Source organism: Polypterus senegalus, chromosome 18 (genome assembly GCF_016835505.1).
Source record: "Polypterus senegalus isolate Bchr_013 chromosome 18, ASM1683550v1, whole genome shotgun sequence".
Lineage (NCBI taxonomy): Eukaryota > Metazoa > Chordata > Cladistia > Polypteriformes > Polypteridae > Polypterus > Polypterus senegalus.
In genome coordinates, this window is record NC_053171.1 from 63,462,673 (window position 1) to 63,469,489 (window position 6,817).

Consider the following 6,817-nt stretch of genomic DNA (forward strand, 5'->3'; position numbering starts at 1 on the left):
AGGGTACCTTGGTCAGTAGAGACTTCCTTTGGGATCCCCACTTGTGAAAGTAGCCCCATAAGTTCCCGTGTAATATTTTTTGAATTGGCCATCCGCAAGGGTTCGGGCTCTGAGTACCAAGTAGCGTAATCGACCATTACTAGAATATGTTTGTGTCCTTTGGATGAGGGTTCCAATGGGCCAACGAGATATATATATATATATATATATATATATATAAACATAGCTATCCAGTATCAGGTGTATCAGTGTGTGTGTTATTTATTTATTTTTAATATTGAAGATATACTTTACATTTCCTTATATTCTTTTCTTTTTAAGATTATAAAGGTTTATATTGTTAGAGTAGGGCAGGTTCTTTTGGCCAAAAATAATTATTTTGCTCTTATGCGCAAAGCTTTTTTGTTTGGTTTATGGTGTGGTAAAGACCAACAATAAACAATAAATTGTTTTATTGTCTGCTGTTCTGAGGAAACATATGACTCAAATATTTTTGATGTGTTCAATACTCTTTTTAACAATGTCATGATCTGCAGATGTTTTATACCAGCTTTGGATATTTATTCTACTTTAGATTAAATTTATTTTTATGCCATGCTTTATTTTGTCTGATAAAGTTGTCTGTGTTTCCATCTTGTTATTTTTAATGGTCAATTCCTTATGCTACACATACACATGGTGCCAACTTACGTAAGGAATTATGAATGATACCTCATCTGAACTTTGCATTTAATCAAAAGAATAACACATTTTAGCTCAATAAATAAAAGTAATTTGTAAGAATTTTAGTTTTTCCGTTTAGTTCCCTCTTGAACACAAATTTAGTTTTGTTCCTTTAAGAAAGTTTGCATAAATGATCGACCCATGCCTGTGTAATGGTTATTTTATTCTATTAAAATTCACAAAAGAAAAGAAATTGACATTTTTTTATGAACAAACATGCATATTGGTCACAAAGGTAGCCTAACATTGTTTAATCTTTTTATTTTATGTTTGTTGGAGGATGAGAGTTCTGTGTCATCCTAAACCGTGTAACAGAATGCAGCACGTTTGCAGTGTCTCCATATTCAAAGTAAATGTATGGGAGCAAAGCCATCAGAAACTGCTTGTTTGTTATGGTTAAATTACACAAGAGAGAGAAATGAAGCAAAAATGAACCGAGAGCTAAATAAAACCAACTCTTCCTCAACCGTGCATGGCTACTGCAAGTCTTGATTTGTTAGGAGAAATTACTTGCCCAAGTTCCCTCTTTCCTAGTGTCAGCAAAGAATTTGCCCTTTTTCACTGTTGTTCCCTTTCTCTGACATCACCTTCTCCTTCTTATTTACTAGGGATGCTCAGATTGATTTGCCATCGATCTACATCGGCCAATTTTCACTAAAACAAAAGACTTGATTGGAAAAAAGGCAGATCACAAAAATGTTTTTTTCAGCCACCGCTTTTCTAAGCTTTATAGTAATTTAGCTGCAGTTCTGCTTTACGAAAGGTATTATGGTCATTGACCCAGTGCACCATCTTTTTTTTTTTTCTTTTGCAACAAACTTCCTGCTGTCAGTGCAGAGTAAAAAAAAGAGCAGCGAATGGAGGCTTGCTTTGTCAGTGAGTGAGAGGTGATTGGTATTGTTGTGTATTGTATGTTCAGTAACAAGTTCAATTTATATTGATGTTGATTGATATTCCTGTTGTTGGTAACTTCCTGTAGAATGTTAGTGGGTGGGATTTTCGAAGGAAAAAGGAAGTTCTTAAAAAAAGGCATTCTGGTCTTTTTGGTGGTACTGAGAGAACCTAATGAGAAACTGACACAATTTTTACAGTTATTAAAATACTATATTAAGAATCACTATCCATGCCTGTGTGTCGTCAATAGATATTATATTGGCGACGAGAGGAGGAGAAGAAGCCCTGAATCGAAAAACAGACAAGACGGTGACGAAGTTTTGGTATTATTAACTGTGTTGATTACTGCTTTTTCACAATGGCCACGTTGGGTCGTATCGACGAATTCAATGCTGAGACCGGGGTGTGGGAAGAATACGCAGAGAGGCTTGAGTGCTTTTTTCACGCAAATGACATCGATAATCCAGAGAAGAAGAGATCAATTTTACTAAGCGTGTGCGGAGCCGCAACATACTCCACCTTGCGCTCGCTGTTGGCCCCCACTCCACCAAGCGCTGTTCCATATAAGGGACATAGTTGAGTGTCTCCAGCGTCATTATAATCCTGCACCATCGGAAATTGTACAACGGTTTCATTTTCACAGTTATAAGCAACTGCCTAATCAAAGTATGTCATGCTTCATTGCTGAACTGAGAAAACTTTCAGTGCATTGTAACTTTGGTGAACAACTCGAACAGATGCTGCGCGATCGCATAGTCTGTGGTGTGGCCGATCCTTTACTGCAGCGTCAGCTACTAGCGGAGCCGAAGTTAACATTCAAAGTAGCGGAGGAGCGCGCTTTAGCGGCAGAAATGGTCAACCGGAATGCGCAAATGCTGAGGACTGAGAAGACTCTACCTGCTAACGACGTGGAAGAGGTACATAAAATGATTCAATCGAATAAAGCTCAGAATACAAGATCATCTGTATTACAAGAAAGTGATGGCAGAAAGTGTTTCCGATGTGGCGGGACTCATACAGCTACAGCATGTAAATTTAACACATCTGTGTGCCATTACTGTAAGAAAAGAGGACATTTAGCTCGCGTGTGTTTTAAAAAGGCACGCTCTACTCAACTACTTTCAGATCTAGAAACTACAGCATTAGAGACACAAGAACCCAGTATAGTCACAGTGAATGCCCAGGATGAGTATGTGGTACATAGTACAGAAATGGAACATATAACCCGAAAGAAACCCGCATATAAGACTACAGTTTCACTGAATGGCCAGCAACTAAGAATGGAAGTTGATTCTGGATCAGCCTGTAGTTTGATTAGTGATGATACTTACAAAAACCTGTGGCCAAATAACCCACCTCCACTGGTACGTACAGATGGTATATTTTGGCAGTGGTTTCAGGCCCCACTCCAAGTGGTAGGTAAGATCAAAGTTCAGGTTGAGTATCGCCACAAAAAGACCGCCTTATCACTTCTTGTTGTTCAGGGCCAGGGTACTAGCTTGTTAGGACGAGACTGGTTTGAAGCACTTGGAATAGAATTAACAGGGGTGCACGTAATTCAGCAGCACTATGTGACAGCTCTCCTGGAAAGGTATGCAGAAGTGTTCCAGAAAATTGGCGCGTGTAGAGGACCACCCATTTCAATTGAAGTGGACCCTACAGTTTCACCAAAATTCTTTAAGGCTCGTCCTGTACCTTTTGCTCTTAAGCAGAGGATTGATGAGGCATTAGATGATCTGGTTGAGCAAGGCATTTTCGTACCAGTGCGACACTCAAAATGGGCAACACCCATTGTCCCTGTCACAAAAAGGGATGGAAGTTTAAGAATCTGTGGTGATTACAGATGTACTGTTAATACGGCAGTAAAACCTGATGTTTATCCCTTACCAACTGTTGCAGAGATGTTCTCCACACTGGCAGGGGGTGTCATTTTCACTAAATTAGACCTTAAACAAGCCTACCAGCAGCTAGTTCTTGATGAACCTTCAGCTGAGCTGTTAACAATTAATACACACAGGAGGCTGTACAGGGCTCAACGGCTGCAATTTGGGGTCTCTACAGCTGTTGCCATTTTCCAGCGTTTTATGGATACTTTGCTGGCAGGTATTCCAGGTGTACAGCCATACCTGGATGATATTTTAATCACTGGGAAAACTCAGAGGAGCACGCGATACGTTTGGAGAAAGTGTTATGTCGAATCTCTGAAGTTGGACTTAGACTTCAAAAGGAAAAATGTGTTTTTGCTGCTACTGATGTGGAGTTTCTCGGATTCAGAGTAGATAAAGAGGGCATCCATCCCACCAGTGAGAAGGTGGAAGCTATCATGAATGCACCAGCTCCCCGCAACAAGACACAGCTTCAGGCATTTCTAGGACTTTTGAATTTTTACAGTTGTTTTCTTCCAAACAAGGCCACCATTCTGGAACCACTACACAGACTTCTTGACAAGTCAATGGCATGGCACTGGGCTGCTGCCCATGACACAGCTTATAAGCGGGCAAAGCACTACTCAAAGCAGATGGACTGCTTGTGCACTACGATGTTAAGAAGCCTCTTGTATTGGTATGTGATGCCTCTCCTTATGGCCTTGGAGCTGTACTGAGCCATGTAGAGCCTGATGGTATGGAGTCCCCAATTAGTTTTGCTTCACGGACACTGTCGGCCACTGAACGCAATTATGCTCAAATAGATAAGGAGGCTCTTGCTGTTATTTTTGGTGTAAAAAAATTTCATCAGTTCTTGCAGGGGCGTCAGTTTACGATTTGCACAGACCACAAGCCACTCCTTGGTCTCCTACATCATTCTAACCCCATGCCACAGATCTTGTCGCCTCGTATGCTTCGCTGGAGTCTCTTGTTGGGTGCATACAACTATCAGTTGTGCTACAGACCAGGAAAAGAGTTGACAACCGCCGATGCCTTGAGCAGCTTGCCTATAGCAAATCCTGTGGCTCATACACCACCTCCTCTTGAGGTCCTGCTCTTGGAATCTGTGCCTAATGCACCTATTCATGCTAACCAAATTGCTGCGCTTACTCAGAAGGATCCAGTTCTGTCTCGTGTACTGCACTGGCTTTTGCATGGCTGGCCCCATGAAGTCCCAGGTGACGATTTCATACCCTTTACCAACAGACAGAATGAACTCTCAACTCACAAGGGTTGTGTTTTATGGGGTAGCCGCGTTGTAGTACCTGTTCTAGCACGGGAGGATGTACTTAAACTACTTCATGACTCCCACCCTGGCATAGTCCACATGAAGGCTCTGGCTGAAGTTATGTATGGTGGCCAGGAATGGACGGACAAATAGAAAGCTGTAAAGTGTTGTAGAACATGTCAACAGTCGCGGCATGCACCATCAAGGGCACCACTTCACCCCTGGGAATGGCCAGCTAAGGCTTGGTCTCGGATCCACATCGATTTTGCTGGACCATTTCAAGGAAAGGTCTTCTTTATTTTGGTAGATTCCCATTCCAAGTGGCTGGAGGTGTCTCTTCTACGCTCCATGTCTGCAAAGCGCTGCCATCGACACTTTGCGCCTTATCTTTGCTACACATGGGTTGCCAGATATTATTGTCTCAGACAACGGTGCAGCATTTACATCTGCTGAATTCAAAGAGTTCACAGAAAGAAATGGGATCCGGCATGTGACAACAGCCCCCTATCATCCGTCCTCAAATGGGCAAGCAGAGCGAATGGTTCAGACAACAAAGGATGCTCTACGGAGAATCATAGCTGGTAATTGGCAAACACGCCTTGCAAGATTTTTGTTATCTCAGCACACCATGCCCAACTCTTCCACAGGGAAGAGTCCTGCAGAGTTGCTAATGAAAAGACGACTGACCACTGCACTGGATCGCCTTAACCCAGACTTTCAAGCTGACATGCATATGAAGCAAGGGAGCTAGCACAAAAGCATGGGGGTGTGTTTAGGCAATTTCGACCCTTACAGACAGTATATGCACGCAATTTTGTAGGAGAACCACAATGGATGCCGGCGGTAGTGCAAGAGGCAACTGGCCCTGTGTCTTACCGTGTGCAAACAGAAGATGGACACATTTGCCGTCGCCATGTTGATCAGCTTGAGAGAGGATGATAGATGAAGGACCAGTGCCCGAACCAGAGTCAATGCAGAAGCCATTTACCACTGTTCAACAGCCTCCTGGTAGCCCAGAAATACCAATTTCTTCCAAATCTACTCCAGATAATGATACAGTAGTGACACCAACCACTGAAACTGGTAAACCTGTGAATGTTAAGACCCCACAACCTATGGTGTCACTAAGACCCCGTAGAGCCCTTGTTAAGCCAAGACGTTACAAAGATATTTAAAACTGGGGAAAAGGAGTGTTGTGTATTGTATGTTCAGTAACAAGTTCAATTTATATTGATGTTGATTGATATTCCTGTTGTTGGTAACTTCCTGTAGAATGTTAGTGGGTGGGATTTTCGAAGGAAAAAGGAAGTTCTTAAAAAAAAGGCATTCTGGTCTTTTTGGTGGTACTGAGAGAACCTAATGAGAAACTGACACAATTTTTACAGTTATTAAAATACTATATTAGGAATCACTATCCATGCCTGTGTGTCGTCAATAGATATTATAGGTATATTAGCTTTTATATTAATGAAAGTGAAGTAATAAACTGAAAAAAAAGAATATGAAAAGTCATGTTCAATTACACAAACAGAAAGAAAAGCTGCTTTGATGAATTTAGACCTTTTTATTTTGCTTTTTAAATTAGAATGAACACTGCTTGAATTTGGACAGCGAGCTCATTTAAAATGCAGAAGATTACACTTTTAATTGCAAAAAGAAAAGATAAAGATGAATTTGAAATTGCAGTTTAGTAAACAACAAGCTCATTTTTTAAAGATTTGTACTGTTTTATTATTTGATACTGTGTTTCATACAGCATAAGTTTTGGTAAGAACTACATAAGTACTACATAATTAAAATGGTAATCCATGTTTTATAATTACACCTCAAAGGGGTCTGATATAAAATTAAATAAACACTTTTGCAAAGGGATAACGAAACAATTGGGTTTTTATTTGAGAATAAAAGTGAATAACAAAAAATTCAAGTGACAACAAGATACCAAAAGGACATGATTCACCTGTTTTTGTGTGTCTGCTTATATTCTTTCAGCATTATCTTTTACATTTAGTAAAAATTTACTCTGGGTGTTAGACTTAAATCAAAG

General features: G+C 40.5%; 1 pseudogene; it reads left to right on the plus strand.

Annotated features, from left to right (window-relative positions):
- The first annotated feature begins 2,354 nt into the window (after positions 1-2,354).
- Positions 2,355-5,709, plus strand: LOC120518412 (annotated as a pseudogene).
- Positions 5,710-6,817: the final 1,108 nt, after the last annotated feature.